Source organism: Brassica napus, chromosome C3 (assembly GCF_020379485.1).
Source record: "Brassica napus cultivar Da-Ae chromosome C3, Da-Ae, whole genome shotgun sequence".
Taxonomy (NCBI): Eukaryota; Viridiplantae; Streptophyta; class Magnoliopsida; order Brassicales; family Brassicaceae; genus Brassica; species Brassica napus.
Genome location: NC_063446.1, coordinates 57,075,957 through 57,086,710, shown reverse-complemented (window position 1 = coordinate 57,086,710; position 10,754 = coordinate 57,075,957). Strand labels below are relative to the sequence as shown.

General features: G+C 33.7%; 1 pseudogene; it reads left to right on the top strand.

Annotated features, from left to right (window-relative positions):
• The first annotated feature begins 1,560 nt into the window (after positions 1-1,560).
• LOC125584578 lies at positions 1,561-9,255 on the top strand (annotated as a pseudogene).
• The last annotated feature ends 1,499 nt before the right edge of the window (positions 9,256-10,754 follow it).

The following is a 10,754-nucleotide window of genomic DNA, read 5'->3' as shown; positions in this document are numbered from 1 at the left end:
GAAAGTTTTAGTCCTATAAACTATCCGGAGTGCCCTCATTTTCAATATCATTTTCGATATCAATTTCGATGGCCGCATACTGTTATCGATTAGGTTTCAGGCTCTGGGAAGGCTAGCTTTAGTTACGAATGATAAATTTTCCTATAGTGATGTTGACTTATTTATTTTGAAAGATGAAGATGGACATGAATGGAGCGTTGATGCTTCCATCATTTACCTTGTAAGAGTGAATGGAGTAATAATCTGCAATTCAAGGGTATTACTGATGCGGTGAGCTTATTTTTGCACCAAGAAATTTTGCTGACTCGTTTTATTTTCTATATTTCGATCCAAGGAGAAACAGTACTAGAGAAGCCTTCTTTGAAGGATTTATGAGTGATGAATTTCGACGCAGTCATGGAGTTAACAATCGAACAGAGTGTACGAGTGTTTTCCCAAATCACATGGAGAGTCTCGTCTCTTTGTAATGCAGCCTTCATTCTCTCAATGCTCTTCAATATTTTTGTTTCTAGTGACACTTAATGTTTCTTTCTGAAACTATATGTTTCGCTTATGTATTTTCACTTTTGTTGTGATTTTTATTTGATTATTCCTCAGTTGATGTGCCTTTAGAACTGTTGCATGTAATAGATGCTACCGACTTAAAGCTCTTAGAAACAATGGCATTACTTGTTTGTTGATGATATTAAACTAACTCTCCAATCTAAAAGTTTTTCCAATAGTTTGGTCTTTCACGTTACATGGCTTTGCTTTTCATGATATAATCTAGTTTTTAAGATTTAAAAAAATCTGATATGATATATGGATTGGTTATAGAGGCCATCACTACGCTTGAAGAGGCGTTGTTGATTGAGCCAAAGAAACATGCTGCGATTTGTTGCCTCGGTAATGCATACACCACGTTTGCGTTTTTGACTCCCGAAGAGACTGAAGCTAAATACAACTTTGACTTAGCTTCTCACTTCTTTCAACTTGCCGTGGATGAGGTCATTTGCTTTTCCATTTGAAATCAATGGTTAATAATACTGTTTCTTTTTGGTATTTTGATTTTGAATCACTTGAAACGACATCAAAGGTTTTGTAGATTAGAATAATTAACCAAATTAGTTCATGTTTTGGCCTGGGTTAAGGAGTTATCACCCTTGCATAAAGAATGAAATGTTGCTGCTGAACTGTGGTTTAGTGAAAGATTATTCTCTCTGTTTTAAGCACAAGCTCTTAACTTGTAAAGATTCGATTTGTTGATCAATTCATAGGAAGGGTATGTTGCACTTGAGTTGTGCATTTAACCTCTAAACCCGATTTTAAAGTGTTATTATTTATCGAACTTATTATATTTTGTTCTAAGTGTAGGCGATTGTCATGTCATAGAAGGGGAATAAATATTGTAACTGAATCTTGCATTTTTGTCTCTTAACCCGATCTCAAAGTTCTGTTCTTTAATCGAATTTCTTTTCTTTTTTGTGTGTTAATTACAGGCTCCACTACTTCACGCAGAGGTTCACCACATGCAAGGCTTTTGATCTCATGAAACTTTTAGCTTGGCTTCTCCACCTTTGCTCTCCGTCAGAAAAAATGCATGTGACACCCTCCTTCATGATGAATCTCATGTTTCTAGACTCCAGTGTTTGAGAGGCTTGAAAACAAAATTGAGATCACGAACTTTCCTATCACATATGCCGCCTCGAAGTCCTCCGGAGATGTTGTGAACTATAGAAACATGAAGGAACAGACGGCCTATCACTTGGCAATCCCGGGGAATGTTACTTTGGAGTTTGTTTATATGCTGTGAAATTGATCGATATTAACATCAAGGATGCTTTTGGCATAACTCAGTTTGATATCACCAAGCACAAGCCACACTTTCCAACGTTAGATCTTTTGTTTCGATGATTGGTCTCATCCAGTGGGATGTTCAGTTGTCGTTTTCTGACCATCACAAGTGTGGTCGTGTCTCACTTGAAGTACAGAGGAAATGTTTGCAGCCTAAAAGCTTGACTCTGGGTATTTGTTTATATTAGTCAGCTAAACGTGTTGGATAAGAATTATCATTTTTATACTCTACGGAAATAACAAAAGGAAGCTATTAGAAGTTTTTGTAGCTTTTTAATTCTGAATTTTGATTTGCCATGTTAAAATCTTCGCATTCAAAACAGTATGAAAACTCTCAGCACAAATTCACAACACATTATGCAATTATAATCAAGAGAGACGAAACCCTTATCTTTTAAAAAACAGTTTTGTGCTATAGAAAAGAAAATAATAAGTGTTCTTTTATCAATCTTTACCTTTTAAACCGTTATAAAACATTTATATATAAATTAAATATAATAAATAAATAACAACTTTAAAATATATGAATTGATTTTATATAACAAATAAAAAGTGAATTTGTTAAATATACAAGATAGAGAACAACTTTACAGCAATTCTAAATTATTTCAAGTTTGTCTATTCTATCTAAAATAGTTGTATATATATCAAGTTACAAAAATAAATATTTAGATATTGATTTCCTTTAGATAAAAACTTTAATTATTTACATTATATCAGTTTGCATATTTTCCATATTACAAGTTACAGTGAAATATGGAAGATATAATGAAATGTGCAAACTAATATAATGTAAATAATCAAAGTTTCCACGACAAAGATATTGAAGATAAGAGGTTGCGGAAATAGAGCAAGAGAGAGTGTGGCATTGACAAGTCATAACAAAATAATTTTTGTGAGAGATACACGAGCTTTTTTATAGTAAATATAGAAATATTACACAATATATGGGATGAAATTTATAAATCAAAGTGATATATTCGAACTACAAACCTTCAAAAAGAAGTATACACACAAGTTAATAGTGATATTCTTTTATTTTGAAAGATTTAGGTTTATATCCAAATTAGACTAAATATGAGAGTTGATACCAAATACAAAATAATAAACATGTTCTTGATATTATGAAAGCACATATTTACTTTTTGTTTAAGTTTTAGTTTTATCCATTTTAAATATTTATGTTCAAAATTTTTATACTAAATCAAATATATTATTCTTTTATTTAAATTATTAATTTATATCAGTCGAAATATGATACTAAAATAACAGTTAGAAACAAAATATACGAAGACAACATTTGCGTTGTCACAAAGATCTCCGATGAAACCTCTTGACGCCGATTTTGGTTTGAGATTTTTTTTTTTTTTGGTAAAATGTTAAATTTATTATACCAAATTTTTAAGTTTTTACAGAAGAACGAAGAAGATAACTAGCGGAAGAACAGTAATTATACTAAATCTCTATTTTGGTTTGAGATTTTCTCTGGTATATATACTTACTCCGACTCTTGAGTCGTATTTTTGGTCAATGATGATTGGGTTATTGACGTTTGTCATCATAATATCTTCATAGGTGATGTCCACAGGACCACAGCCGTGCTTGGAGACGAACCACCCCAACTCTTGATTCTAAGACCATTGTCGGTATCTTTCATGGTGCAGTTCCTAAGCGAATAAGCATGCAATATAAATTGATCTGTATTCTTAAAAAAAAATTAAGTAATTTTTGCAATATAATTAACATTAACGTTCAGTCAAAGATAAAATATAATTAAACTGACTATTATTTATAAGGAATCAAATCTTAATTTTTGGTTTAGGATGTTTTAAAAGGTAAATTACTATTATATTATTATATAGTTTAGAGATTTTTTTAACATATGTCATAATTTTGAATTTTTATCGTCGTATGTTCCAATCATGTTAATTAGTAAATATTTTTTTGGTTTTACATTTTTTAAGAGAGAAAATTAATTAGCAACCAAGCTTTATATAATTTATTTAAATACAAATACGATGTATAATTTATATTAAGCGTATATATATGGAACCCTAAAGAGGGAATATAACTGGAGGAAATTAAGAATGAGGATTTTTAAGAAGAAAGTATTGTTGAGCAATCAGCCATGGATGAACAAGAGGAGAAGACGAGAGAGATCCAGAGATGAAAGATCACAACCAAACCATATTCCTCTTGATCTAGCCTTGGAGATACTCTCAAGGCTTCCTGCAAAATCAATCATGAGATATCGATGTCTTTCAAAGCTGTGGTCTTCTTCTATAACACTTACCTAGTTTTATCAGCACATTCTCGACTCGGTCCACTTCACGATCACCGACTCTTATGGTGACCTTCTCATCAGATTCCGCAAAATATGTATTATTCTTTCCTTCACATCAGATTCCTGACAGGTCAACTTATTCTCCATTATACAGTTATGAAATAACAAACTTAGATTGGCAATATTGGCGATCCACGAGCATCCAGGGATTGATTTTAACATCTGCATTCAAGATTTGGAACCCAACCTTGAGACGGTTTTTAGCCTTACCACATCTTGGTAAACACAGCTCGAGTCCAAACGATTGGTCTTACTTATTAGGATACGATCCACTGAAGGTAAACACAAAGTACTTTGTGTACCATCTGAAGAATATAACGATCAGTCGCGGGTTCTTACATTGGGTATTCAAGAATCATGGAGACATATAACCAAAGGACGTTGCCCTGTCCATCGCCCAACTGGAACACGTGGCCGATGCTTCAATGGATTTATATATTATGAAGCTCGTCTTCTTGGTGATGATCAAGATATCATAATGAGCTTTGATGCGAAATCTGAACTTCAATCCTATAAAGTTTCCGGATAAGGGTCCATTTAGGCCCCTTTTTTTTATACCTTATGAGGGAAGGGTAGCCTTAGTTACTCATGATCATCCCTTTGATGTTGTTAAACTCTATATTTTGGAAGACGCACATGGACACGAATGGAAACGCTTTGTTCTTCGTGTACGGAGGGATTCTATATATTTCAGCGGTACTACAGATGCTGGTGAGTTTATTTTTGCTCCGTATGGTTTCTATCAAGCTTCTTATATTCTATTTTTTGATCCGAGGAGAAACAGTACTACAAAAGTATTCTTTGAAAGAATTTGGATGACTTTGGACGCCGCTGTGGACTTGCTAGCAACGACACGTTCACCATGCATGTTTTCCCAAATCACATCGAAAGCTTCTTTTCTTTGTAGGTCACCCACCTTCGATGCTCAATGCTATTTAGTGATTCTTTTATGTTTTTGCATTTTTCTGTTGTTCTTTTCTGAGAACACATATTGTGTACCTTGATGTTCTTCAGTGTTACTTTGTTCTTTTTGATCACTGAGTTCATGTGTATGCATTACTTAGATTTTCTCTTAAGCTATTTCTTGCTAAGATTTTGCATTAGAATTCTCAATACTGATTCAAGGATAAAGGAGATACTCCATAATTTCTTCAACTATGATTAATTCTATAATAATGGGAATCACCAATAAATGATTTTTAATTATCTTCTCCAGCAATTGAGATCTGTATTATTCGATCTCTTCTAATATGGCCATTATTCCAACAATGCCATACACAAAGAATGAGTCTCCTTGCATACTGGAAACCCTAGCCGCCTCCTCCTTGCAGTCAACCTAATCTCAATCCTTCACCGGTATCCGGCCGTCGTGCCGGTGCCCGGTGCCGGTGGCCCCTCTCTCTTAAATTTTGTGCTTTCCTTTTTTTTTTTATCTCTCAAGCCTCTTCTCCTTCCCCTGTCAATATGTTTGCTTGCTCTGCTGTCTCGACGATGACGTCTTTGTTCGGTGTATAGGAGGCGTTCGAGAGGTAATGGAGTAACGACGAGACATGCATGAAGGCATCTGCGGCTTCAGATCTTTTTTCTAGGTTTTCACTGGATTTGGTGTTTGGTTTTGGAGTTTGTAGACCCATCCCGTCTTTGTAGAGAGTCTCTTTGGTTGGTTTGGACCTGTCACTAGTACTTGCTTCAAGGGCCTTGTAGATTTGTACACATCCGAATCATCACTCGGCTGTGGATTTGGCAAATAAGAGAAGCTTCGTTTCTTCGGTTCTCCGTTGACGAATCTCGTAAAAAGTCACCGACTCTTTTGGTCATTAAGTGTCGGATCTATCTAGTGGTGGCGCATTTTAAGGGTGGAGCCATCCCAGCATCATCGATCAGGCTGTGGTCCTTCTCGCTGATGGGAGAAACTCTTTTGTTTCTCTTTTGCAGGTATTAGAGTGGCAGCGAAGTCCCATCTGCCAATTGCTCTGTGTGTGTGGTTCTTGGAATCAAAGATAAGGGAGACATGACATCCATATCAAATTGATTGTTTCAACGTTCTTCGCCGTTTGTTTTCATATTACTAAAAGTTATGAATCGCTTCATGGTTTTCAAGAACGAGTCACGGAATGAGTATTTCAGTTTGGTTGGTCATTCAAAGCTGAAGTACCCTTCGCGTACGTGGACATGTCAATTGTTGTGCCATCCCAGGAACATCTTCGGACATCGGGTCTGTGGTGTTGGGTTCAACAATTTTCTTATCTTATAGATTGGTGTCAATGTCAAAAGAGAAGACTAATCTTTTCGGGATCACGACGTGTTTCTGGCCACGAGTTTCCTTCATTACAAGCTGCGCTCTTCTCCAGCTGCTAGTGTGGATAAAAGTAGAGCAACAGTGTGAAGTAAATTCAACTTTGGACAGGGCAATTTTCATTGTTTCTCAGGTTTTCCGGCCTAGAATAGGGGATAGGTAAGATCATTGTGATCATTTATGCTTATCATTGTCTTATCTTTTGTTTGTAATTTGCAGGTATGTTTCTCCAAATTCAATAAAAATCCAGTGTTAACAAAAAAAAGAATGAGTCTCATGAATCCTCGGTAAATATATATCGATTGAAAAGTTGAAACACAAAAGGAAACAACAGCTGGTTATTTTGTGGTGACTCGAAGTTCCTCAAAACTTCACTTTAGGCGGTGGTGTTGAAGTTTCGAGCGATTTAGCATGGGTTCTTTTGTGGTGTTTCGAAATTTCTTAAAACGTAAGTTTAGGCGTTGATGTTGAACCTTCGATCGATTTAGCATGGGTAATTATATGGTGATGGAGTTCAAAGCTATATTCTGAAAGATGCACATGGACACGACTGGACACATCAACGCTTTCTAGGTGTACTTTGTAAAAGGGAATGGGTGATTCATATAAGTTGCAAAATGAATGTAAGAGGGTGGAAATTTTTGTTCTCAGCCTTGTAATAATATCGTTGGAGAAGTTTTTGAGATGGTGGACAGTGGAAACATCGATACTCTCAGTTAGCTTGACCATTTATATGCTTGTTACTAATTAAGTTAAGCTAAGTTTAAGAAACAAAGAAAGCTTTCAGGCTACATATAGCTGATGTTTTAATTTTATGTCGTTCCTTTGATCCGTGCTTTTAAATAGAGTAGTTTTAATGTGAAATGGTTGTATACACTAAACTCACAGACCAAAGTTATGACCAGAAAATTGTCAAGCAATCAATTGAAGGGTCTGTTTATTATATCATTACCCCCCCACCCCCCAAAAAAATAGAAAAATTATAAACAAAGAAAAAAAATATCAAAAAGTCATATATGTTAAAGATAATGATCCAAAAAGATAAGATTGATTTTGGATTGTGATTACCCATTAGCTTACTATATAAATATTTGTGTTCTTCTTACGTCGGTGTACTTTACCGACTTACTACTCCTATAAATAGGAGTTCATTTGTTGTTGTAAGTGATAGTAATAAGAGCAAGAGATCAAAGTCATTTGTGTTCATTATCTCACATTTCTTTTGTTACTTTCCAAACACATAAAGAACAATATACTAATATATTAACACTTATAAATAAACATAAATATTTCCTTATCTCATCTAATTCACAACACGTTATCAGCACGAAGCTCTGAACAACCGAGGTTTATCAATCCGAAAGATCTTAAACCAGCCGAGGTAATGTTTAAATTTATGTGTTTCAATATATTTAATTCATTTAAATTTTATTATTGTTCCAGAGTGAGAGACTAGGTCTTCTCAGTTTATTTTTCGGGATGATAGGCGTTGGTTTCCCCGACTGATCGTTATGGTAGGCTATACCTTCACGATCAGGGAAACCATGGTAGGCTTTGCCTCCATGAATTGAAAAAAAAGGGTTACGTGGAAGGCTTTGCTTCCGTAAATAAAAAGAAAATGTCAAAAATGGTAGATTAAGTCTCCTCGGACCTTGAAATAAGAAAATATCAAAATGGTAGACTTTATCTCCTCTGATCTTGAAAACAAAAAGTAAAAGTCAAAATGGTAGACCATGTCTCTTCGGACTTCGAAAAATATTGATCAATATGGTAGTCTATGACTCCTCGGATTATGTGGTAGGCTAAGCCTCCAATTTTATTTATTGCTCTTTAAATTTCTGCAATTTAATTTATGCATATAATTTATGCTTTTAAATTATGCATTTAAATTTCGGTCTTTATATTTTATATTATTTTTTTATAAGAACGGTTATCATGTCAAATTTGACAAAGCTCGAAGTAAATGCCTTTTTATATGATCTGGGCAGTAGGTGTAGAGATACACCTGAGAGAAAATGAGCTTTGAAAAATCATCGATAAGTTAAAACTATATCGGATGAGAAAAAGAAAAGCGATGATATTTTACATCACTTTGATGATGGTTTATAAGATGAGGTGTATCATGAGAAAAGATTTAGAAGATATTTGATAATCAAATCCTTGAAAGAAAGGATTCACTAAATAGTTGGAGTTGATTTAAATCCTCCATGAAAAAAAAAATAGAAATCATATACTAAACCATCAAGTCGGTCCTATTAGAAAAGGACGAGGGTGTAGATGCGGTTGAAACCGCTATCATGGTCGTGGAAGAGGACGAGGAAGAAGATTCCGTCCCTATGAGAATAATGAGAACTTCCACGAAAATGAAAGTGGTCGGGTAATAAAAGGCAAACAAAAAAGGTTTGCTACAGATGCGGCAAGAAAGAATTTTGGGTACGTATTTGTTGTATTCCCAAATATTTAGTCGATCTGTATCGAGAATCAAAAAGAAAAAAAAGAAAAGAAGTATATTAAACTTCGTCTCTTATGAGCCCGAACCATTTTTCATAGCTTGAATACTCATCTTGATGATTCAGATTTTCTGGTTGGTCCAGAAAATGAAAATAAAATATCGACGTGATATGAGAATTATCTTCCGGAATAAGATTTTGAGATTCAGGATGGAGATAGATATACATGGCAGATATTGGATCATCGTACATGACTACTAAAGGTAACAAATATTTCTCCTCTCTCAAAATAAGTAAGTATAATATCTATTACTATAAAAATTATTATTGGCTCTAGAGGAGCTTATGATGAAAAGACATGTACACTACAAAAAAAATCTACATTGATAGCACATTGTTATAACACGTTTTGCTGAACTGCTGTTGTAAATGATTTAAATATTTTCGTATTATATTATAGCATTAGATAAACGCTATGGCAGAGTGAAACCTAAAATAGCACTTAATTAATGTTATTTTAAAAATTAAGCGAGCGGGAATATAAAGTTATAGATACCACCAACACTTAGAGAATTATTAGATTTAAGCGCTAATATTTTTCAAGTGGCTTCAACAATGCTATCAAAAGACCTATAATATCATTTTTATAATGCTAAGAAAAGCTCTTTGAACCCCTAAACTCTAAACATGTTTTAAACTCTAAACATTGTTTTAAACCCTAAACTTTAAAGACAACCTTTAAACCTCTAATCTTTTCATACTATAACTTCAAATCTTAAAATTAAAATCAAAATTTAATCTTTTTAATCTTAATCTATAATTTCCTAAACACATATCTTTAATCTTTAATCAAATTCTATATCTTAAATCTTAACTTCAAACGTAAACTAAATATTCAATACTCTAAATATAAACTTCAAATCTAAATTATTAAATATTTAACTACAAATCTTCTAGTATTCAAATCTATTATTTTCCAATCTTAATCCAAAACACTAAATTTTAACCCTAAACCTCATATTACAACATCAACACCTTAAATCATAAAACTAAATTTTACTCTTAATCATATTTTTTTTTTGTAAATCATAAAATATAAATTTGAAACTTTTCAAATTTTGAGTCAAACATACAAATTTATAAACGAATTGTAAATCGGATTTTTTATAAACATGCAAATTTAAAAATGATGACCAAAATCATAATGTTAATATTAATCTAATATTTTCAAACTTAAACATCAATTCATAAATTAAATATCAGTTTATTAGGTTAAAAAAATAAAAATTTAGACTTAAATTATAAACTACAAAATATTAATTTTGAAATAAGATATAACTAATAAAAATCACTTACAAAACAAATTATCAAATATGGAAAGACAAAACAAAAAATAAAAATAGAAAAACAGAAACAAAATTGTCTGGCCAATCAGATTAAAATACATGGATCACACTTTTGAACCGTTAGATTAACTTAGATCTAAAGGTTAAGATTTATTCCTTTTAATCTTTATTTTTATTTTCTTCTTCTCTCTCTCTCTCTCACTCTCAACTCCACTACAGAGATCTGGCCTTCATGTTCTTCTCCTTCATTCTCATCTCTCCCATCCCTCTCCAAGCTTACTGTTTCTCTCATCTCTCCTATCTCTCTCCACGCCTCTCTCATCTCTCCCATCTCTCTCCCACCGCGTCTCCTCCTCGTCTCACCCCCACCGGGGTCGCCCTCCCACCACCACCAGGTTCGCCCGCCCACCACCACCACGGTCGCCCTCCCACCACCACCACGGTTGATCTCTCTCTCTCTTTATCTCTTTGCATCTTCTCTATGT